The sequence below is a fragment of the Rhinichthys klamathensis genome, unplaced genomic scaffold (genome assembly GCF_029890125.1).
Source record: "Rhinichthys klamathensis goyatoka isolate OS25496 unplaced genomic scaffold, OSU_Roscu_1.1 h1tg000679l_1, whole genome shotgun sequence".
NCBI lineage: Eukaryota > Metazoa > Chordata > Actinopteri > Cypriniformes > Leuciscidae > Rhinichthys > Rhinichthys klamathensis.
The window spans coordinates 85,495-110,231 of record NW_026607111.1 but is presented as its reverse complement, the minus strand read 5'-3'; the positions used below and the strand labels follow the sequence as shown (position 1 = coordinate 110,231).

The following is a 24,737-nucleotide window of genomic DNA, read 5'->3' as shown; positions in this document are numbered from 1 at the left end:
CAGCCTGTGGCACTGCTGAGGTGTTATGGAGGCCCAGGATGCTTCGATAGCGGCCTTAAGCTCATCCAGAGTGTTGGGTCTTGCGTCTCTCAACTTTCTCTTCACAATATCCCACAGATTCTCTATGGGGTTCAGGTCAGGAGAGCTGGCAGGCCAATTGAGCACAGTAATACCATGGTCAGTAAACCATTTACCAGTGGTTTTGGCACTGTGAGCAGGTGCTAGGTCGTGCTGAAAAATGAAATCTTCATCTCCATAAAGCTTTTCAGCAGATGGAAGCATGAAGTGCTCCAAAATCTCCTGATAGCTAGCTGCATTGACCCTGCCCTTGATAAAACACAGTGCACCAACACCAGCAGCTGACATGGCACCCAAGACCATCACTGACTGTGGGTACTTGACACTGAACTTCAGGCATTTTGGCATTTCCTTCTCCCCAGTCTTCCTCCAGACTCTGGCACCTTGATTTCCGAAATGACATGCAAAACTGAGCAACAGTCCAGTGCTGCTTCTCTGTAGCCCAGGTCAGGTGCTTCTGCCGCTGTTTCTGGTTCAAAAGTGGCTTGACCTGGGGAATGCGGCACCTGTAGCCCATTTCCTGCACACGCCTGTGCACGGTGGCTCTGGATGTTTCTACTCCAGACTCAGTCCACTGTTTCCGCAGGTCCCCCAAGGTCTGGAATCGGTCCTTCTCCACAATCTTCCTCAGGGTCCGGTCACCTCTTCTCGTTGTGCAGCGTTTTTTGCCACACTTTTTCCTTCCCACAGACTTCCCACTGAGGTGCCTTGATACAGCACTCTGGGAACAGCCTATTTGTTCAGAAATTTCTTTCTGTCTTACCCTCTTGCTTGAGGGTGTCAATGATGGCCTTCTGGACAGCAGTCAGGTCGGCAGTCTTACCCATGATTGCGGTTTTGAGTAATGAAACAGGCTGGGAGTTTTTAAAAGCCTCAGGAATCTTTTGCAGGTGTTTAGAGTTAATTAGTTGATTCAGATGATTAGGTTAATAGCTCGTTTATAGACCCTTTTCATGATATGGTAATTTTTTGAGACAGGAATTTTGGGTTTTCATGAGCTGTATGCCAAAATCATCAGTATTAAAACAATAAAAGACCTGAAATATTTCAGTTGGTGTGCAATGAATCTAAAATATATGAAAGTTAAATTTTTATCATTACATTATGGAAAATAATGAACTTTATCACAATATGCAAATTTTTTGAGAAGGACCTGTATATATAGTTATATATAGTGAATAAAAATGTGAAATCACATTATTTGAGTCATAATGTTTAGAAAAATATCAGTTTTTTCTTTGTTCCTGCCCTTTAAGGGTTACAACTGTAATTGGTTTCTGAGGGTGTACTGCTCAAATATGAATTTTGCTGCAAGAGCTGCATAACTGACCTCCCCATTAGTTATTCTCTTATTCTGTCTCTATCCTTGTCTCACTGTCCCTCTGTCTCTGTCTGTCTCTTCCTCTTTGTCTCTACACCTCTCTGCGACCTCTCCTGTCCTCTTTTTTTCTCTCTAACTGAGCACATCTTTTTAATGCAGTCCTTTTTTAACGTCTCATTCTCACTCTGCCACCGTCCATGTCGCTTCCTCTCCCATCTCTCATCGCTCTTTTTTTTTCCCCCCCTCTCCCTTCACCCCTTTCCTCTCCCCCTCCTCCCCTTCATATCAGTCCAGCTGATGAGAGAGGCACCCTCATAATCAAAGCATGACATGGAAAATTGTATGGAAATAAGAATCTGGATAGAACAGCTCCACGCCTGGGATCCACCTTTAATTACCTGCTCTTTTCATATTTATAGAACAGTCCGTCTCACAAGAGAGTTTGCCGCTCTGATGAGGCTGTTATCTGACATGACCACCTGCAATTAGTCAGTCGGGGGACCCATGCCCAAGTCCCCTCAAATCTGATACAAATCCTTAGGCTTTTACATGTTTGTTTATTATTAACACATCTTATTATTAGTCTAAGTGAAAGCCCATTCACAACCCATTTTTAGTTTCTAATATTCATTTTCGAGTAAAACATGATACAAACAAGATTTTGGAATTAATTTTATCCAACAGCAAATGATTGGATAATGAACAGGGAGCCAGATGCTAGAATGGAGCCAAACCTGAGTTCTAGTTTGTTAAAACAATGCCCAAGTAGTTATTTGGCTATTGATTAACATATCTGATAGCCAACAGCAAAGAAAATGTGTTTGTTTTTAATTAAAGATTTACAAGTCAACTTATTACTTATTAAAGACTATTTCTTTGATTTGGAATAATGCGCACCAATGAATCGTTCACAACAAGAGCAGGAACATGCATTAAGGATGTAAATGGGGTTATGACTATCTATCCCTGACTTTATTAGTATAGCTAATGTCAGTTAAGTCATGATACACTACTTCACTGGTTGTATTGTGTGATAATAAGGCTGTGTTTTGATTGGATATTGATTGCAATGTAATGGTCTTGTCACATATGAGCACATCCATTCAATAACATTACATGAATTGTACTGACACTGGTATACTGTAATATAAATGTGTAGTGTAACTGAATTACTGTAAGTGTGATAATATAATGTGAGCCAGTAAGTACTATAATGAAATTGTAGTTTTAATTCAGAAAAATCGGTATGGTATTTCAAAACTCCCTCGTAGTAGTAGTCATATCAGCATTGAAGGTTGCCGTCTGTACTACAGCATAATGAATAATTGATCATGAACATTTCTCGCTGTTTTTCCTCAGGTCTTAAGCAACGCAAGGCCACAAGACTCTATGAGCTGAGGAGGAAATTGTCGTGGCGACAGATGTGACGCTCCTCCTCTCCCCAGCGTCAGCTGCGGCTCTAGTCTGTTTGCTTCCACGGACCTCGGAGCAGCCATAACTCGACCCGCCTCCGTCCTAGAGGTGCCATTCGCAGGAGAGAGAGGGAGTGTCTGGTGTGCCAAAGCTCATTCCTGAACTCCTGAAGGGAGGAGCCCTGGGAATTGGAGGGATAGCTGGATTGATGAGGGTGTGGGAGAACAGAGCGTGAGCCGCTCTCCAAATCTCCATCCGAGTGCTGGGCTCCTTAATCATTTCATCCTCTCAGAGACTTCAGCTTTACTTATTCTGGAGGATTTTTTGCTCTCAGACTTGATTTCTTTCACTATATGTTTCTTTGCTCAAGTCAATGCACCCTTCATCAAAATTGGCAGGTGGGCCAGAAGAACGATTCTCTGTGAAACTAAAAGCAATAACGTGTAAGTTAGAGTGAGGCTGCCCAGGAAAGCAGGGTAAAAGTGCTGACTGTTCTTGGAGTGTTTGAGTTCAAGTGTTTATGTGCGTGTATGTGAGACTCAGAAGGCCTGTGCGGCAATGGATGAGGGTTTGTGCGGAGAGCTGACAGGAAGAGGCAGCTAGACGTCGGAGAAGAACTGAAGCCGCTATGTGTGCGCAGGAGAGTGCGTTTGTGTGCGAATATGTGTGCGAGAGCGTGTGATTGTCTCTTGGAGTGCAGAATTCTGAGAATTGGCCATTATTGCCGCTCCCTCCTATTTTTGTGTCGGAGCTGGCAGGGTCAACATTAACAGCAGGAGAGAGAGGGACAGATACAGCAAAAACTAAATAAATAACAGTGACACTTCAGTTTTTTTGTCACCATATTTTTGATGCCCATTGGGGATGTTCCTTTTCTTCTGAGTGCTTGAGCTTTGTAAAAAACCTACTTTTGTCCCATCGAACTGGATTATTATAAGAATCTCTCAGATGGATCATTTTTAGCTGGAATACCTTCTCCGTTGAGACTCTCCACACTACTCCATTTCTGTGACTTTCAACCTGTCATCCTAGAAGACGTGTTGCGATTCCCCGGAGGACTGCGTTCACTTGTTACCACGGCAATCCATGGCACCCTGTTCCTGACAAGGTCTGCTTCATTCTGTGAGTATTTTTATTCTTGCTGTGTGAGTGTGTGCATGAGTGAGCATTTGGAATGAATCTGTAACAGTTGTTTAGGCTTAAAAGGCTTTAAGCTTGTTTGTTTTGCCGGTCATGTAATGGTACGCTTGAAGTGATCGTACATGTGTTTTTGCTTTGCAGACAGTATGAGCCTTTTATTGCTGTGACGCCCACCATACTCTGTCACTGCCCATTAGATAAAGTTCCACTCATTTGTTTTTGTTTTCTCTTGTGTAACCTTCATTGTGTGTGGATTCGTACGATCCGACTCCCTCCATCACCTGAAACCGAATAGGGATGTGCCCTTAAACAGCCCAGTGAACTATGAATAACATCACCACACACTCCCACCATATACACTTCCTACAGTGCTCTGCGGGCCTGTATATCCTCTTCTGAGTAAATGGAGTGCATTTATGGGTTTTTGTGGGCAGGCATGTAATAGGCCTATTTGAGCTTCTCGTTCACATTTGGGATACAGATTGGAATGCGAGAAAAGTGTTGCAGAATCTGAATTAAAGTTCACCCAAAAATGAAAATTATCCCATCATTTCTTACCCTCAAGCCATCCTAGGTGCACATGACCTTTTTTCTTTCAGCCAAACACAATCGGAATTATATTAAAATTATATTATAGCTCTTCTAAGCTTTATAATGGGAGTGAATACTATCCATCCATCCATCCATCATAAAAGTAATCCATATGGCTCCAGGGGGTTGATAAAGGCCTCCTTAAGTGAAGTGTTTTTGTAAGAAAAATATCCATATTTATGACTTTATAAACTAGAATCACTGGCTTCCTGTTACAACCGTTCGCGAGTCTAGTTCTGGCGTAAGAGTGACCTCTGACCCAACACATAATGAACACGGAGGATAGAGCAAAACAAAACACCGGTAAATGAATTAGAAGTCTAAAATGAGAATTTGAGCTTGAGTTTGTTGCCCAGCACTATTTGTTTGAGCCGTGAGAGGTGTCTAACCTCACCTAAGCTTACGCCTTTCCTACATCCTACGCATCATACGCCGGAACTCGACTCTCTCATGAACGCACAGACGGTCGTTACCGGAAGCTAGTGATTACATTTTGAGTTATAATTATGGATATTTTTCTTATATAAACGCATCGCTTTAGAAAGCCTTTATTACCCCCTGGAGCCGTATGGATTACTTTTATGATGGATGGATGTGCTTTTTTGGGCTTCAAAATCTTAGTTACTATTCACTCCCATTATAAAGCTGAGCCAGTATATTTTTTTATGTATAACTCCGATTGTGTTTGGCTGAAAAAAGAAAGTCAAGTACACCTAGGATGGCTTGAGGGTGAGAAAATTGAGGCGGAACTCAACCACTGCACTATATGGCAGAGCGTTGCTCGCACGTCCATGGCTCTCTTTTTTGATGCTTTTATTGTGCTTATGCATTATTTTTGATGCCTGAAACTTCACTGTAATTATGTGGAACCGAGCGACCAGTACACTATTCAAAATATCTTGAGAAGCGTTAACAGGATATTCTTCCACAAAAAAACCCCATCATATATGTTTGTGGGTGTGTACATAATGATAGAACTTTTGTTTTTGGGTGAAATATCCCTTTAGCATTATATTTGAAACTGAAAACTAGAGGTGTTTTGTAATCTCCTCAGTGTGTGACTGTTCTCCACAGGTTTAGCAAATCCTTTTTGACATAATGGATGTGTCTCTGCTCTAATATAATAGCATGTCCTTTTGTCCTGCTGTCTTACTTCTGCTTATTGAGAGCAAAAAACACTTTTGGCCAAACTCTATTCAACTTTACTTGAAGGTTTTTTTCTGGGGTGGCAGTGGCTCAGTGGTTCATGTAGGTTGTCTACAAACCGGAAGGTTGGTGGTTCAATCCCCGGTTCCACCTGGCCAAGTGTCGAGGTGTCCATGAGCAAGACACCTAACCCCCAGCCTTGCATGGCTGACACCGCCGTTGGTGTATGAATGAGTGAGTGAATGGGTGAATGTGAGGCAAAATGTTGGTGGCCATTGGGTCTGTGAAAGCGCTATATAAATGCATGTTTTATGGCTTTTTGAATATTTTGATGCTTAACTGACATTACTGTCACCTATCCAGAGTCTGAATGCACAAGGCAGCTGCTTCTTTGACATCACCCAGTGTTGCCATATCAGTGGATTATTGTTACTTCTGTCTGGGCTACAAGACAGGCACATGTGTCCAAAAGTATTACGAGAGTTTACACTGCACTAAAATGGAACGTTCAGCAATAAACCTTCGCAGATTTGTTAACAGTAAGAAGCAGCTCTGTAATATCCTCATTCATCTCCAGTAATAACCTGCCAATTCTTATTAGTTAGGTCGCATTACTTATACGTTCACACCATTGTGATACCACAGAAAGATCATGCTGGTCTCATCAGCTTCTAAGATTGAAAGATGAATACTGTAGCCTACTTGTAATAAACAACAAAGCGGGATTTCACAAATATGATGAGGCCCTGTCTGGACTGATACATGTCTATGTAATTTTGCCAAAACGAAAGTATCAGATTCTGTGAGAATTTCCCTCAATATAAGCCCCAGATTTATTTCTACTTGTTTGGAGAACCACCCACAAAGTAATATTCAGTGGAACTGGAAAGGCCAAGCAAGGAAATAAAACTATGATTGTTGCACAGTAAGACATGATGAGGGTTCGACAGCGAGGATGGAAAAAGCAGCTTTATTGTAATGTTAGAGATTTCTAGCAGAGCTGTATTTGGCAGCAGTGAAGAGAGGATCATTGGATCTTCACTGAATGGAGTTTAGCGTAGTTTGTTCTTCAAGCTCCTAAAGATTCATTTGAGTTATTTATTGTTCAGAATTGCACACAGTTCACAACACAACCCCCCCATAATGGCAAGAATGAAATGACCTCCCCTAAAAGTCAACATCACAAATATGACATCAGTTCCAGTTCAGTGGTCCACTGGCAGCAGGATCGATTGTATTGATCTGAATAAGAGCTTGTCAGGTGTATTTGTGCGTGCGTGTTTGGGTCCATGTGTGAAAGAGATAAAAAAAAACTCCTTGCTCAGGGATTTTTAAGGACACTGGGGAATGCATTTTAATGCCCTTCTTATATCCCAGTGTGTTCCTGAGTTGATAATCTGCCGTGCTGCACGTGAGTATGCAAAATGTGATAAATGGTGTTGCTTACAAATGGCATATTTATTAGTTCCTAGTGCATTGTTGTGCTATGCTGAGGCGCAATGTGCTGAGTAAAGCATAAAACAAATTCCTGGTTTGATTGATGAGAATACCAAGAATAACACTTGAAGTATATAAAGGGAAAAATGCAGACGGATGGTGCTCAAAATAAAAATAGTTGATAAATGACATGGTTTCAAACCAACAATAGACTCAAAATCAAAAACAATGCTTCTATTATATTCCAGAATGTCTGTAAGACTGTTTAAATGACGTTTTCGATTTTCTCCGAAAAGGGGTAGATGTCCGATTCGTAAGTGAAATGTCCAAGAATCTCTGTGTGTTCATGTGATTAGCTACCGGCACCCAATGTATTTTTCAAAGTACTTACTTTGCTCAAGTATTGTTAGACATTTATTGAGTCTCAACAACTGATCGGTTTCTGAGAGCAGTGTGATCTGATTCAGACAGTGCAATAAAACCTCAAGCTCTGTTGAGCCATGTGCACGAAAGCTTTCATCACAACCCATTTTGTCCAATACTCTCGATCATTTAGCCATTTAGCTTCTAATATTTACGTCTGAGTGTGCCTCAGTCAGAAGTCAAGGGTGCACTTTAAATAAAAGAAAAAGAAACCTGTTTGGTTCCATGTGCCGCCTCAGAGAGATTTAAAATAAATTGCTGATTTGAGAGCAAAAAATTTGACTGAAAAAAAAAAATGTTTGGAAGGGAAAAAGAAAATGACTGCAGATGTTATTTCAGACCTTTTTGAAGCTTTCTTCGTGACAGTAATGATATCCTTTTACCCCTTAAGAAAACGTAATGTTGAAGAGAAAAAAAATCCCTTTCTGAGTCATTGTAAGGCTTTTGAAGTGCTTTTGCTTTAGAGAAAATACATTGGTCACCCTCTGCTTTTCATTTCCATTTCTTTTTTTTCGGTTTCCTTCATTTTGAACTGGGCCAATCAGGTGGTGTCACAATTAAAATCAATCTTCCATTAAGGACAAGTGGCTGTGCCTGTCTGCAGCTCTTACCTATAGGCCCTCATTTCAGCCCTTCTCTGAAAAAGATCCATCTTTATTAGTCCTCCACACTGCAAAATCAATGGCAGCGCTCCTTCATAAGAAAAAGAGCCCGGGTGAACTCGGGTTCTCTCATCTTTGCAGTTTTAGGCTCACCCATCTCACCCTACTACAAAAGACAAGCCACTCAGAGAGACACTATAGAAGGTGCTGGAAATGGCTTGAGCAAATGAAACATAGTAATGGATCATACAGTAAAGCTTCTAGGATTTAGAAAGACTGAAGCTATTTTCCAAAACTTTCTGGCATCATAGATGCTCTTATGCAAAAACTGTTTCAAGAGATTTAATTATGATGCCGTTTAAGATACCTCTGTTTGGTCAAAGGGATCAATGACATTCATTTTGTTGTCCAGTTAGATTTTCTTCTTCTTCAAAAATACATTAAAAATGCAATTTATAAACAATCATTTGATAACAGCTTTTTCACGATGAGCATGTTTTGAATTTCTGAATTAAATTAAATTCTTTATATATTTTTTGTGGGGAATATATTTAGGAAAACTGCGCTAATATTATAATATTAAAATAATATAGGGGTGGTTTCCCAAACAGAGATTAAACCTAGTCCTATATGGGCCTTTAAACCAGATTAACAGAAATCTGCTTTCTCTGTCGTGGTTTTAAATAGTCCTAGACTTGGTCTAGTCCAGAGTTTAATAAGCTGATTTCCTGGAGGAAGACTATAGAGCTACTGCAGGACTAAATTGAGGCTTAAATTAAACCTACCAGGAGGCAGGTTTAACTTCAGATTAACGTTGTGTTTCAAAGAAGACACATGTACTACTTGGATACATAAAGTAGCCTTACATGTAAGTATAAGGGAACAATGTAAAGTTTGGGGAATAAAGGGGTAACAGCCAGGAAAATAAAAAAATATTTATACTGTAAGTATTATAGAACTAAGGGGTACTTATTCTACTATTATGATACAACAATCTTACATTTGAGAGCAATTTAGCAAGAACATACCTTTTTGTAATAATGGTGAACCAATACATACTGTATAGGCTTTTTATAGGGTAGCCTACATATCTATGCATTTATACAGTAATCTTTTTAACAAAAGTGCACTGAAACCTAAACCTATTGCAACTTTTGCTTAAATATTGGGGAAAGATACTCTTGTTTCATGTAGTGGTGCTTGTTACCCTCTTGTTCCATGTAGATTTACAACACTTTTTTTTTGTTTAAAACTGCTTTTTTTAATCAACAATTCATTTCAAATGCTTAAGTCTTGACAGAAAGTAGCACGTTTTGTCCCCCCTCCTTTCTCTTGCTTGGCTTCTTCCTTTTGTTTCTCTTCTTTTTCTTTCTTTCCACTGACGAATCTGAAGAACAATAAGTGATTGTAAGAAAAATTACGATATTTTAAACTTTTTAAACTGTAGACTATCGCTTCAGTTCAGACCAACTGTAATAAGTTGTTTTTCAAATAAAGGTTTCCGAGTCAGTGATATTAGATTGTATGTATTTGTATTGTACTTACCCAGTAACTACATGGAAGAAGAGGGTAACAAGCACCACTTTAATTTACAGCCCGCAATGTCACACTTACTCTGTAACTACATGAAACAAGAGGGTAACAAGCACCATTTATTTTAAAAAAATTGCAATCGTTTTAGCTTTACTTGCCTTGAAACATGAAAAAAAGTAAGATTGTTGTATCATAATAGTAGAATAAGTTCCCCTTAGTTCTATAATACTTACAGTATAAATATTTTTTTAATTCTCCTGGTTGTTTTCCCTTTATTCCCCAAACTTTACATATTGTTCCCTTATACTTACATGTAAGTACTTTATAGGTACACTTTAATTACCGAAAGTTATGTTGTAAATTCATCTTAATTACGCAGTGCTTTCCGGGCTGTAATCTAAAGCGTAACCAAATTTTTTAAAGTAAACCTGGCAAAAGAAACCATCTGGATAAATGAGACTATAAGGTCACTAATGAAACAGAGGGACCACACCCTTAAGTTATCAAGAATAAACTGGCAGATGACAGTAGTCCAAGAGCTCAAATATCTGAGAATAATAATAGATTCATGTCTTTCATTTAAAACGCAGGTGAAAAAGGTCATAAATAGAATCAAATTTAATTTTGCAAATTTCAGACACATTAGGAATAATTTAACTATAGAGGCCTCAAAGTGCTATGATCTTATCACACATGAATTACTGTCTTACCAGTTGGACACAGATAGGTCGGACCACATTACGAACAGTTGAAACACATTATAAACGGGCCTTGAAAACGTTGGATAAAAAGTCAAATTCATATCACCATTGTAAAATCTTAATTAAATATGATCTGTTAAATTGGGAAAACATGATTAAGTTTGCAGATAATCTTACTTGTATATAAAATCTTTCATGGTATGGCTCCCCCTCCGCTCAAATACATCCAACAAAATCTAAACTCATCCACCAGAGCATCTACAAGAGGGGATTGTAAAATACCATGTAGAAAAAGTAGTTTTGGACAGTCAGCTTTCTCTTTTCGAGCAGCTCATACATGGAATACCATACCCACAGAACTAAGGAACATCCCATCTATCAAATCATTCTCCAAATCCATAAAACATTAGTTATTGACAAATCAAATATGCTGCCATAATACAGACAGAATAATGTGTTTGTATTCATGGCTATAGTGGTGTTTCTGTGTGTGCTTATGTGTTGTTGATGCATTCTAATGTGTCTATACACTTTTACTTGTGTCAATTTTTATATGTATTTATTGTACTGTTGTAGTGTATTTATTGTTTTAATCATCAACCTGATGAAAATTAGCCTGTATGGCTAAATCTGGCACATTTACATGTTGGACTTTGTACTCATGTTGATTAATGTGCATTGTCCCTTTTAAATGAAGATATCACAAATAATCTGTATAAGTAAATGTGTATTAGAGAAAAAACATTTATTTTACACACATTTTCCATTTGTTTTATTTGTTGAAAGGTTAGATATTTGGTAAGGTCCATATTTTTTCACATTTGGTTTTAAATGAATCTTGTTTATTTTAGTTCAGGTCTCCATAGTCCAAGTGTTAATCTGTACTTAATCTAAGTTTCAGAAAGCCATTTTTTTAAACCACTATTAACTATATTCTAGATTAAGGCCTACTCCCGGTTTAATTTAAACCCTGTCCGGGAAACCGCCCAATAAAGTCTCATTAAAGAATAAAATTCTTGAAAAGAAAACCCTAAGTAGTTTGGCATAATATTTTATTTCTTTTTAAAAATATTTGACTACAATTTTAATACAACAATATAAATGTGTATCAATAAACCACCTAGTCAATATGAATTCAAATATCTGATCATTTGATCCTTGTAATGAAGAGGAAAGGTTGTAAAATGTAATGTGGCCAAAAATTGTAATGACATTTATGAATTTAATATAGAACTTTTAATAATATAGAACTTTTTTGGAAATTGATTAAGAAATGTACATTCCCATGTAAGGTTAAATGTTATTTTTTATGATGGTTTCATAATAACATTTATAGAGTCATAAAATTTCAACTTTGTAAAAAAAAAAAAAGGCATGTGCTTTAAACTTGATCGATTGATTTGAGTATATACAGTATATATAGCTTGCTTTTCTTTGTCATGAACATTCTTATCTCACCCTACATTCTAAGTCCACATCACATGTATTTTTGTGGAGAAGGCAATCCCATTTAAGATTTAGATGCTACCATAGAAAGGAGCTGCCTATGTGGGGAAACGCACTAGGTTTTGGAACGAAGCTTATAAATTCAACAGTGGAATCTAATGGCTAAATCATGATAACCTTGACTTTCTTGGTTGGACAGAGAGTCCAATGGTTGCTCACCTAGCTTCCATTTTTGACCCAATATTATTGATTATCCATCAATAGAAAAGCCTGAGACCGGAACAAACTCAACATCCCAGCACAGCCTCCACTGTACTTTTTCTTGCTGGAAATCAAATACTTTCACAATTTTGGGTGTCAGACTGAGGGAGCCTATTATTTTAGCCATCCACTTGAGTTGTAGCTAATCTTAATATGGCCTGTGACTGTTTTCACCTTGCACTTGTTTTAAGGCTCTACAGTAAACAACAAAAAGCTAATCTAACTGTCTTGGCAGGTGGTTTTGGACCTGGCAGGGGCACGAGTAATTTACAGGTTCTGTGAACATAGTCTCAGGGAGCTTCTGACTGGACAGTCCTTTGAAGTGCCTTGCATTGGCGTCTAATAAATAAACATGAGCCGTGTTTGCTTTCAAGTAAAGCAGCGGGAGAAATGGGCACATGCTCAGATGTGTTTGCTGCTGTCCCCGTGTTTGCTGGAATATGTTACATTAGATATCATGTCCACAGGTCGCAGTTTGCCTCCATTAAAGGAGTAGTTCACCTCAAAATGAAAAATCCCTTTAGTCATTGTAAACCCTTATATAACATTCTCGTGAGAGAATAGTGATGGATGATTCATGAATAAATCATTCTTTAGAGTCAGCTCTTTTGAATGAATCATTTTGATCCAGTTCAGAAGACCGGACTGAATGATTCGTTTACAAATCAGACTTATCTGGATCTTTAATTGACTGACTTAAAGGGATACTCCATCCCGAAATTAAAATCCTTTACTCACCCTCAGAGATTTATGTGACGTTCTGTATTCAGATGAACACAAAAGAAGGTTTTTAGAAAAAAATAATCTATCTCTGTGAGTCCATATAATGCCAGGCACCTAACCCCCAATCGCTCCCCGGACGCCACAGCAAAAATGGCTGCGCACTGCTCCGAGTGTCTGTCTACGGTTTGCAGTGTGTGTGTGTTCACTACTCACTAATGTGTGTGCATTAACTTGGTTAAATGCAGAGGACAAATTCCAAGTATGTCACTTTCACTTTTCACTTTCATGAGAGTTGTTAAGCGCTACCTCAAGCATGGAATGTAGTGTGACGTTGGTTGTGAAGCGATGGTTTAAAGTAAAAAAATATATATATCATTTTTTTCTTATGCACACCTATCGTTTTATATATCGTTTTGATTATTATCTGGTGGCAGAGGTTAATATAATTAAAATCTATATGAAAGTTGTGTGGACAAAGTTGTGTGGGGTTTTTTTTATGATTCTTTTTACATTTTTGACAGCACCAGTTCCCATTTATTGTAATTGCATGGAAAAAGATGATCAGCACATTATTCAGATTTTCTCATACAGTATCTATTGAACAGTGACCAGGATATCTTTCAAATTCACTTTTTTGTTCCATGAAAGAAAGTCAGAGGGTGAGTAAATGTTGACAGAATGATAATTTTGGGTGAACTATCCTGGTAATGTTCTTCCCATTCTTCCCCAGAGCGTGTGAAATCATTTTCATATGTGGCACTCTTTCGGTTTTTCTCAAGTAAATGTCACTGTATTCTAACAGCTTTTATAGAGCCTACAGCCTCATTGCAAGGTCAGGGTATGCCATCTTCTGATGAAGTCTCCTTGAAATCATATGAGCTCAAGTGTTGTTTTTTCCGGTGTCTGACGGCAGTGTTTTTACAGTGATGTTAATCCATTTCACAGTGTTGTTTCATCTTCTGTCTCGCTTTAAAGTACAGTCAACGCTCCACTGACAATCCTTTAACAGTACCCTGATCTTCCAGCACTGTTTATAAGCTTTAAAAAAAATGAGTGTGCGTGTGTCTAGCTGTCCATCAAATTACTCAAGCAGTTGACCGGTCTGGGCGTCTGTCACAAACGCTTGAGTCGACTCATCCTGAACACCATGTTCTGATGGTTTTCCCCTCAGGTTAATAAAGCAGGTTGTGGTTTTCACGGTATGCTGTTGTTTGATTGCAAACAGCTGGGCGCGTCGTGATCGCACCGGGACCTCCGTCATTGATTGACATTTGCCAACCTGTGAGGCCCAGACAGTCACGCCACGTTACGGACACGACCACAGGGTTCGACAATCCGAATTAAGTGGTGCAAATGTGTGAGGTGTCGACGTCTCACTGCCGGTCTGCTCTTTAATTAGCCTGCGCCATCAGCATGTGCCCATGCTGAATTATTTATCCTTGTGAGGCATTAGGCCGTAAGGTGGATTCATTTTAATGACACAGAGAGGCCTGTGACGGCTATCCTACTATAACTTCTATAATCTCTTATTCTCCCGCTTTATACACATCAAAAGTTTTATTTCAGATGTATAAGTGGAATCCATGTGAGGCTGGATGTATCCGTGTAAAATACTACAAAGAGAATGTGAGGTTTTGACAGATTTAGCAGTAGTAGGGTTCGTTTTGATGGTTTAATGTTCAAGTCAAGCTGGTGTAGGGGGTAAAGACTTAAAGACATCTTAGTTTAAGATATGGTGTTGGAGAATATACTTTGAAGCTGTAGCTTGCCAAGCTACTCATATTTTAAAGTATGAAACTACAGTCGTGCTACTCTTTTGACAGTTAACAGACCAAGCTTTAATGCAAATTCAATCAGCTGGCATTTTTGTCTTATTTCCACAGTTTTTTAAGCAAAAAGTGTTAACCTGCTGGGGGAAAAGCAATATTAGCTTATCAATATACATAATTCTAAATGTGCACATTCATGTTCAACTGTCCTGCCATTGTATTGTAGTGAATTTCATTGTAAAGTGAGCAGGAATGGACCAAAACATTTGAATACCCATCAGATTATATAAGGAATGGCGTTTAAAAAAGTTCAGATTGAGGCAGGCAGAATTTAATATTTCCAAGTGATCTCTCCACCTCATTAATTTGCAGCCCACACTTGTCTATTGTTCTCCCAACCTGTTTGCTTGTGTGAGTGATGGTTTTGTGTTAAGAGCGTGAGACAATATGAAAGAACCACAATCGATTTGAGTTATAAAAAAAATGGCAGGTAACTACTCTTAAAGGGGTCATATAATGCCATTTTTGTACAAGCTAATATGATTCTTTAGGGTCTAAATTAAAAGTTTGTAATATACTTTAATTAAAAATTCTCATTAGTATTGTAAGAAAACACTTATTTTACCTGGTCAAAAACAGCTCTGTTTTCAGCACGCCGTTTCAGTGCATATGACTTTAAATGATAATGAGCTTTGCTCACCCCGCCTCTCTGTTCTGCGCATACACCGTTTGTAACACAATAGCACAATAACCACGCGTTGTTCATTATAAACGTGGGATTATGAATTATATTGAGAACGTTGTACATAGAAAACATGCCGTAATGTACCCTGAGTGTAAACCGACGCATTCATCGTGAAGCGTGCAGCTGGCGATTTGCAAAGATTATATAAATATTAATATAAAGATTAATAAAACGTTACACTCACTTTAGTTCTTCTGAAGGTTCAGCAGGAAGACGAATAGGTTCCGATCCTTTATTCAGGTGCAGCTTCTCAGCAAAACCAGCTTTACACTGATCCTCGTTTATAAAGCAGTCCACTGAGAAATGATTCGGCAAACATGAGAGCATTGACGTTGCTCGTGGGGAATATTCCCTTCGAAAACAAACTCAGCCACTGCGTCTTCAGCGGTTCGGATTTAGGAACATTAAAATGACTGCTGTGTTCGTTATTGCACCCAAGAACAGAACACCACAATCGCTTAGACGCCATTCTGCTCATAGACAGTGCTCCAGCATATCAACAATGACCGCGCCGGTCCGCGCAGACTATGATTGACAGGACGAGCGAGGGCGGGTCTGTGTTGAATCACTGCTGTCAATCAACAATCGCGGGAGGGGCGTCCGTTTTATTGACGTCACAAAAACGAACGGCTCAATTTGAGGCAGGGGAAAACATATAAGGAGATTAAAACAAAAACACTGGATGGATTTTTATCATTATATGATGGTTGTGTACAGGCACTGCCAACACACATTTCAGTACAATCAACTTGTAAAAGTGCATGTACCATCATATGACCCCTTTAAAGTCATTAATGCTACTTTTATAAATTGTGCATATCAACACAAAAAGACACAAATATCACAGAAATCTTTGAGAAAAGTCACCACTGCAAAATTTGTGCTCAAGCGAAAACACTGAGACTAAATAAAAGTAACTAACTGCATTAAAGCTACTTACAATGTAGCTACTAAAATGTGTAAATATTGATAAAAAAAACCCACATGAAATAATTGAATAAGTCTTATTTGGCACAATTAGGGTTTATTCAACACTTTATATATATATATATATATATATATATATATATATATATATATATATATACTGTATATATATACACAAAATGCTGTGCGGAGACTCAGACCTGTGATAAGGTTTTTTATCCATTCACAAGAACTGTAAGAACAAATTAGTTTGAATTAAAAAGATGTGTGCGACTGTGCGTTATACAAATTGTTATACACGTTAGTATAACATTTTAGCATTTATCATTTGGTCATGCTACATCACTAATTATTGGTAGCTTTGCACTGAAAGTACTGTCACACTACTGAAAATTTTAGTTAGTATTGTAGATCTTTCAGTGTTTTCTGTCTCTTTATAAAGATGCAGTTCTGCACTAATACTGCACATCTATCTGTAATATAAGCACTGATTATAAACTCTTCCCTCACTTCCTCTTCGTGCTCTAATTTAAATCTTTAGCTCTACTGTTTCTTCCCCTCCAGCACTTTCTCTCTTCCCTCTGCTCGCACACATCTCCCCTCATCACATGCCTCAGCTACCATTGTTATCTTTATCTGTCTCCATTTCCTTCACCTTCCAAACACACAGTCAAACATTATATGTTTTATTCTGCTGAGAAACCCATTTTGTCTTTCAGCAAATTCAGGAGGGAAAACGTACGTACTTTCTAAACTAAATAATTCAGTTCAAGCATGAACTCCGATATTTGAAGGAAAATCTAAATGTTTTCTTTTGTATTGTCTGACTGTCATGTCATTTTTATATTCACACATTTTGTTAAGACATTTAACAACTTGTTGTTTTGTGATGTCTGGAGTTTATTCATGTGGGGTTCATCTCAAAATAATTTTCACCACTGACATGTTGACTGGCAAATGATGTGTGTGTGTGTGTGTGTGTGTGTGTGTGTGTGTGTGTGTGTGTGTGTGTGTGTGTGTGTGTGTGTGTGTGTGTGTGTGTGTGTGTGTGTGTGTGTGTGTGTGTGTGTGTGTGTGTGTGTGTGTGTGGCAGAAAAGCTATTGAACATCTTGCATTTCAAAATATTGCTTGTCTACCATTGAAAGTGACAAATATTCAGGTTTCTAATGTGTTTTTTTTAATAATGTGTGTAAATAATAATCACACACACACACACACACTCACACACACACATGTATATGGTTTACAGGGACTCTCCATATATTGCAAAATTATTTTTTTTACTGTACGAACTGTATATCCCCTTACACTAAACCTACACATCACAAAAAACTTTCTGCGTTCTGCATAAAAAAACCCATGTCATGATACTCATTTGTGTCCTCATAAACAATACAAGAACACACATACACAAACCGTATGCATTATACTTTTGTTATTTATTTAAAAAAAATATATTTTGTAAAAATTTAATTTTTTCGATCACACTTCAGCTCATCATAATCTACTGATTTGCTTTCTTCCTCTTAAAGTTCAGTGAATTTTTCTTATTTTTTAAGTGTACAGTATAACTTGTTTACTCAGCTTAAAGGGATAGTTCACCCCAAAATGAAAATTCTGTCAGTAATTACTTACCCTCATGTTGTTCCAACCCCGTAAGACTTTCGTTCATCTTCGGAACACAAATTAAGATATTTTTGATTAAATCTGAGAGCTGTCTCACTCCTCCATAGGCTTCTAAGGGATGGAAACTTGCAGGCCCAGAAAAGTTAAAGACATCGTTAAAATAGTCCGAGTGACTACAGTGGCTCTATCTTTAAGTTTATCAAGCGCCGAGAATACTTTTTGTTAGCAAAAAAACAAACAAAAATAACGACTTTATTCAACTATTAATTTCCTTCTCTGTTGGCCTCGAGATTTCACGTAGTGAAACCTAGAAGCTTTGCACAGTTCCACAACGTGAAATCTCAAGGCCAACAGAGAAGGAAATGAATGGTTGAATAAAGTCGTTATTTTTGTTTGTTTTTTGCACACAAAAAGTATTCTCGGCGCTTGATAAACTTAAAGATAGAGCCACTGTAGTCACTCGGACTATTTTAACAATGTCTTTAACTTTTCTGGGCCTGCAAGTTTCCATCCCTTTAGAAGCCTATGGAGGAGTGAGACAGCTCTCAGATTTAATAAAAAATATCTTAATTTGTGTTCCGAAGATGAACGAAAGTCTTACGGGGTTGGAACAACATGAGGGTGAGTAATTACTGACAGAATTTTCATTTTGGGGTGAACTATCCCTTTAACTGTCACTGGCCATAAAGAAACACGCACTCATTCATTACTCTGAGATTTTTGTAAAAATAAAGTCACAATTTCTTCTATTCGTCGTTCTACTCTATTCCCCACCTGCTCTTTCCTCCCTACTCATTTCAACATCCCATTTGCATGTTTGGTGAGAGGGTTTATTGAAGTGTAACCCTGTAAATGACCTCATCACGCCTCACCAGCACATATGTAACAGGCAGCCATGGGGCGACGCTGTACTCGCTGTGTGTTTTTACTCTTCCTTTACTCATCAAGGCTTCATTCCTTTCTCTTATCATGCTGTTTTGTCCCCTGATGTGCTCAGGGTTAATAAATAAATACATTTTCTTTGCTGCACAACATTTCTCACAAATGTCTGTCTCTCTCTCACCGGGCCTATCTTTCTCTCTTTCCTGACCCTATTTATTGAGATTTATAAGGCTGTTTTTGCCCCATGGCTCCAAAGTGTGGTGTAACAGAGAGAGAGGCAGTAAATCAAGATGAAGGGAAAACAGGACCCCCTTATTTAGTGTGCTCTCCTCTCCTGATTTGTCTGTCCTTCACCTCTGTCTAGCAGAGGACGGCGAGAGATGATTGGGGTGGGGGGTGGGGGGGTTGAGCTGTTGGGGTAAAATATTGAACAAAAGGAATTGAAGGAAATGTGTTAAAAAGAGACTGTTAAGAGCATTGTGAGAACAGCATGATGAAACCAGCTTGAATGAGATGTTTAAAGGGACAAAAAAATGTGAATGGCATTGCGTTGTGTGTGTGTGTGTGGTTCAGGTATACCCTATGTTACGTGGACAAAATGTCCCCACAAAGATGAAAATATCCTTGTCCTTGTGGGGACATTTTGTTGGTCCCCATGAGGAAAACGGCTAATAAATCATACTGAGTGATGTTTTTTGAAAATGTAAAATTACAGAGAGTTTTCTGTGATGGGTAGGTTTAAGGGGTAGAATATACAGATTGTACAGTATAAAAATCAATATGTCCATAGGAATGTCCCCATAAAATGTGAAAACCCAATGTGTGTATGTGGGAAATGTCCCCATAAGGATTGTAAAACCTGAAATCATCTGCGTTGTGGGAAGCAGTCAACAGTGTCCAGGAAGAAAATAGCTTTATAAACTTAATGAAACATTTTAAAATATTGTATGAGGGTTTGGTATATGGTTAAACCACTGAAATATCATTAGCTCAGTACAGAAACAGTAGAAGTCACTGGAAAGTCCATCAGAGGCTCAGATGTTTGAGGGAAGTGGATTTTGAATGCTGTTATAGGTAAATAAATAAGAAATGTTAGTTATATTTGTTCCTTCCAATAGAATAGAATATAATAATTAGTATATCATATATCATTTAATCTTTTTTTTTTTTTATTACTGACCCCAACATTTTACAAAAAAAGTTGAGTCTTTTTGAGATGAGTCTTTTGCTCGCCAAGGCTATTTATTTTTTCTAAAATACAGCAAAACATTCAAATGTAACAACTGTTTTATTTTTTATTATATAATAAAATGTTATTCATTCCTATTGGCAAAGCTGAATTTTCATCATCATTACTCCAGTCTTCAGTGTCACATGATCCTTCAGAAATCATTCTAATATGCTGATTTGCTGCTCAAGAAACATTTCTTATTATTATCAATGTTAAAAACAGCTGTGCTGCTTAATATTTTTGTGGAAACCATGATACATATTTTAATGATTTTTTTTTATGAAAGAAAAACATTATATTTTGTTACATTATAAATGTCTGTATGTCACTTTTTTCAGTTTAATGCCTCTTTGCCAAGTAAAAGTATTAGTTTCTTTTAAAAAAAAATCTTACTGACCCAAAACTTTTGAACCTCAAATTATAATAACTGTACATTACTCTAGTGTTTTGTTTTTTTTGGTGATGTTTTAGCTTGCCTAGGACACCAAGTAAGCCAGGACCCTCTCTAAAAAATTACAGGAAAACAAACTATGTGTGTTGCAGCAGCCTTGTTCCTTGTGTCCTTCTCTGACTCTGCCATTATGTGTGTGTGCGCGAGCGAGAGAGGGAGAGGGAGAGGGAGAGGTGAGTCTGTGGGGAGAATCTTTGTGTGAGTGTGTGTGTGTGTGTGAGTGAGTGAGGCTTGTTCTCTCGTCCTCTAACGGTGAGCAGAACTAAAGGCCTGCAGCAGCAGCAGTGACATGGGAATTTACATATGTTAACAATGAGGAAAAAGTGATTCAATTCACTAGGGCCAACAAAAAGAACAACCTTCCATATCCTGTAAAGACAATCACTTTCTCTCTCAGGCCCTCCATCTCTCTCCTGCTACACTGTGACTGATCTCTTCTTTTTAATGAGCCTCTACAACCCCCTAACATGAACAAATCTCTCTATCTCTATCCCTGTGTGTGTGTGCTGTGGTTTCTCAGTATTCAGTTTCGAGGTGCATTATTGGCGTGACAAATATTTGTACATTCTCATTGCCAAAGTGTTTACAGTTGAGCTGCACACAGATAAAACAGTGCAAAGCAGTAACAATGTACATGTATCTCATGCATCAGTACAATAAACAATGTATCTCTGTCTACATTGTAGTCGAGGGTCTGTCTCTCAGTCTTTGCACTATGGCCTCTCATCGCTTTGTTTCTCTCTGTCCTGTGGTTGATGGGCTCTCTGGTTGGCACGTTGCATGGCAGGTGCCAGCCTGAATCACAGTCATCACTGTTATTTTGTGCTGATTGCACGTGTTATTGTAGCTAATTAAAGACTGATGGGCATTAAATATTAAGGTTGCTGTATAATTAGCACACTGAAGACAGCCATACCAAAGGCTATGCCCACTCACATTCACAGATAGATCTAACAGAGACATGAAGACACGCTCTCGCTCATATTTTCTTCTTCACACTAACAATATTTTACAGCACTTTCCCTCTTATAGATAAAATGATCAGATCCCGGCGACACTTCTAGGTTCCTCTGTCATCCGAGAAAAGAGCTGATTTAGATTAGAGCTTCATTTAAATGGAACTGGAAATAACCAAAAGATGCTGCGTGGTTGAAATGCCATGTTTGGACATCATTGTTGGAGATTTGGACCCCAAATGAACTCAGATTTTTTATTTTTGGATTATCAGCCCCGCAGCATCACACAAACCCTGAAGTCACAATTTGATTTACCCTTTTGATTTGTCTTTTTACTTAAAATGCATTTGTGGTAAAATGTGAAAGAAATTAATACTTTTATTCAGCAAGAACGCATGAAATGAATTAGAATGGACAATTGAGAGAAACTACTTTTGCTGTTTTTTTGAACATCCTATTCATCATAGAATCCTGGAAAAAAAAATTATTTCTTGAGCACCAAATCAACATAGAATGATTTCTGAAAGATAATGTGACAATGAAGACTGGAATAATGGCTGCTGAAAAATTACATTTTAAAATATATTATTATAGAAAATAGTTATTTTATATTCTAATAATATTTCACAGTATTGCTGTTTTTACTGTATTTGTTTAAATAAAAATGCAGCCTTTCAATTACATTTAAAAATGTACAGACCCAAAACTTTCGGCTAGTGTATGTGTGTGAATGTGCATTCAACAACCTGTTACACATTTGACAAATACTGTATAGAATTTTGGCAGTTTTTCTTGGGGAAAAAATCTCCAGTGATGTCCAGTGACAGAACAGAATTAAATGGAAATGTTAATGATAATTATTACTTAACTGTTCATTTCATCTATACGCAAATGTCCTCACAATCGTTCTTACACACATAGGCTACTCTGATAGTCCTGATGTCTCTCGCCCACCCAAACAACTCTCGGTTGGTTCATTTAATCATGTATTTAAAAACATGACCCTGATTCCTGTATTTCACAAAGCACATACTCTCCACTGATCTCACAGCCCATTTCAAAGTGAAGTATTAGATACATTAAACCCTCGTGTTCATATCGAAGCAGCCGCAGTGAGATGTTTCTGTAGGAGTAACTGTTATGTGATTACATCTTTCACAGCTCGAGAACACGCTAACCTCAGACTCGCACAATGTTAACTTAAATCCTTCCCAGGCTATTTTTCACACTTCTGCTTGCTTCAGCCAAAGTAGAGGACTGCAGTGTAAATATTTGAGCAGTTTATGAATGAGCGTTTTAAAAATCATAGACAACTCAAAGCTATCTCTGAGGACTCGCGGATTATACATATTCAAAAACCTACACTACTGGAACATTTAGTTACACAGTACTTAAGCAAATCCTCTAACACACACACACACACACACACTACACATGATGTACAAGTGTTAATTTGGTAGCTGCCAGATACCTGTGTGGTTTTTCATTTAGTTTTCCATCATCTGAACCATAACCTTGGAGACTGTTGGAGAATTATTATTCTCATTAAGAAAACGGGAAGTGCTACATAATCACTTCAGTGTGTGAAAAATAGTCAGGTTGGTAGTAAGATGGAACGCAACAGACAGAAACTTGGTCGTAACTTCATACTTAAACACGCGTGCATAATGGCACATCCACAGATGCTGTTCTTTGTTCTGTTCCTCTGCAATCCGCTGTCAGTTCTGTCTGAGAGTTTGATGGAGTGTCAGCATACCTTATTCAAACAGAGCGGTGACTCCAGCCTTTCATGTGGCTCTCTTCTTCTGTCAGCATGCATTTCTCAAACAGACAAGTGTGCCTATACTTTCATGTGCTTCTCTCCACCTCTCCCGCTCTCTCGTTCCCCCACCTCAGGCTGAATCGCACCCACTAGAGTTTTATTTCTGCTCTTGTGGTTTTGACCCTCCTCAACTGATATTTCTCTCTATTTCTGTGTTCGTCGCTCTCCATCCCTTTCTTTCTTTCCACACGAAGAAGCTGAAGTGTACCTTGCACGTAATTACTTCTAGGGCCACCTGAAATCCATTTTTCGGTAACACTTTATTTGAAGGTGCTTGTAATAAGCAGTAATTAACAGTTAATAAGACCCTTATAAGACCTTATAAGATGCATATAAGATGCATATAAGCATAAACTACTTCATATAAGGGTTAATTAAAGGTCCAGGCCCTGAAGAGATCAGGGAAACTACTCCCTCTTGGGAAGGTCAATTTTTAAGTGACTGGGAGTTTGTGTTACCATTTATGTTTGTTCGGCTGTTCTAAAAGTGCAATGTATTGATACTTGAGAAATGTATTATTTAATTTAATTTATTTATTATCATTAGTTAATGCTTATATGCATCTTATATGCATCTTATAAGGTCTTATAAGTGTCTTATTAACTGTTAATTACTGCTTATTACAAGCACCTTAAAATAAAGTGTTACCCATTTTTCTGCTTTCCTTACATTCATTTTTTCTTTCTTTGTCATATTTCACCTTGTTTTTGCCGGAAATTACACAAATTTCATTGCAAGTGTTAAAGATGGATCACACATTTTTGCTTTAGTCAACCACCATCATAATACAGATTTTTATTTTATTTCTCATGATTAATGAAGCATTCTGGAAACAAGAGAAACTCACGCTGGGAGGCAGTAATGTTTTTGTGTCAGGGATGCGCCAATTAATCATAAAGATATGCCAGGATATATACAGATGCAGGGAAAAGTACCCGTTGGATGTACTTGGATTTCTGCATAAATTGGGCATACAATTGTATCTGATCTACGACAAATAGTCTGCTTAAAGGTCCAGCAAAAATGCTTCAATAAAAAAGAAACAATTTGGGCATCATTCACACTCAAGTCTTTCCAACTTGTATATGCTGTACTGATTTTTACGCTAATGTTTTTGTCTTCGTTGGTTTTGTAAGACTGGAAAAACTGGAAGAACTGGAAGAGAGGGCAACGCTCTGAGAAAACAAATGAAATTAACATTTGAACTCTCTCTTGTGAAGCTAGCATCACCATTTGAGACGCAAGTCTCACCTCAGAATACATCTCTTTCCCTCTTCCCCCACTCCTTCTCTCTCATGCTGAGATCACCAAAATTCACCCAAAAATCGATATGGTTTAATGTGAATAATTATCATACAGTATTATACATGTTTGGTGCGACTGGTACAAATGTCTCATTCCCAAAGAAGTAAACCACAAGTTAATAAAGTTCTTAAGAGTTTAGAGAAAACTTGCACACAGAGGAGGGTGTGTCTTTCAGGCAAATGGCATTCTGCTCCCAAAAGGTCTAAA

At 38.0% G+C, this 24,737-nt stretch overlaps 1 protein-coding gene across 3 annotated transcripts in view; it reads left to right on the top strand.

Annotated features, from left to right (window-relative positions):
* Positions 1-3,759: 3,759 nt before the first annotated feature.
* The window catches only part of grik5 (glutamate receptor, ionotropic, kainate 5), a 62,363-nt gene continuing 41,385 nt past the window's right edge, over positions 3,760-24,737 (top strand). For 2 of the 3 annotated variants that reach the window (XM_056241853.1, XM_056241851.1), the window contains exon 1: positions 3,760-3,934. The gene's annotated coding sequence lies outside the window, so the exon portion shown is untranslated. The remainder of the gene's footprint in view (positions 3,935-24,737) is intronic. The other variant, XM_056241852.1, reaches the window with a different exon arrangement.